We start from the raw sequence: 619 nt of genomic DNA, 5'->3' as shown, positions 1-619 counted from the left end.
GAAGGCTGTCTTATAATCATGATATGGCCATTGCAGAAGAGGTCACAAAGGAGGGCAGACACATGTTGGAAATGTCTGAAAGATGGGGATGGTGAAGATATATACAATTAAGATACAGTATTTACATGCATAAGATTGCCAAAGAATAAATAAAGGATTCTCTATATTTAAAAAAAGAATTGATCCCATCCTGCCCATCTCAGGTTCAAGTGGATAAGATTCAAATTCACCTGAAGAACCTCAAAACCTCTTTGAGTCTGCCAGGAAGCTTAGCTCTTATTGGACTACTAGATTCATTTTACCATGGTCTCATGATCACCTCATGTACTAAAATTGAAATGATACAAAGATTAGCATGCCCCTGTAGAAAGAGAGCATGCAATTTCATGAAATGTCCATGTTTTTTATGTGTAAGGACAGAAGTCCTGGCAGAGGCCTCAGGACATTAGGTATGTCAGGAGCACGGGAATATGTCAAAGAAAGTCACCATCAATGAGCACGGTCAGTACAACCAAAGGCTACATTGTTGCAAACGCTAGACTGGGCTGCCTGAGTCCTGTGGAATGACTGAGTCAGTGTGTAACCTGACTGTCACACAGCCAGCTACAGCATTTTATCT

The 619-nt window shown here is 40.7% G+C and overlaps 1 non-coding gene across 1 annotated transcript; it reads left to right on the top strand.

Annotated features, from left to right (window-relative positions):
- The first annotated feature begins 303 nt into the window (after positions 1-303).
- LOC142845280 (U6 spliceosomal RNA) lies at positions 304-406 on the top strand. Its single transcript, XR_012909844.1, has one exon. It is a non-coding gene; the product is annotated as a U6 spliceosomal RNA (small nuclear RNA).
- Positions 407-619: the final 213 nt, after the last annotated feature.

The sequence above is a fragment of the Microtus pennsylvanicus genome, chromosome 2 (genome assembly GCF_037038515.1).
Source record: "Microtus pennsylvanicus isolate mMicPen1 chromosome 2, mMicPen1.hap1, whole genome shotgun sequence".
NCBI lineage: Eukaryota > Metazoa > Chordata > Mammalia > Rodentia > Cricetidae > Microtus > Microtus pennsylvanicus.
Note: the sequence above shows the minus strand (reverse complement) of the source record. Positions and strands in the feature narration are given on the sequence as shown.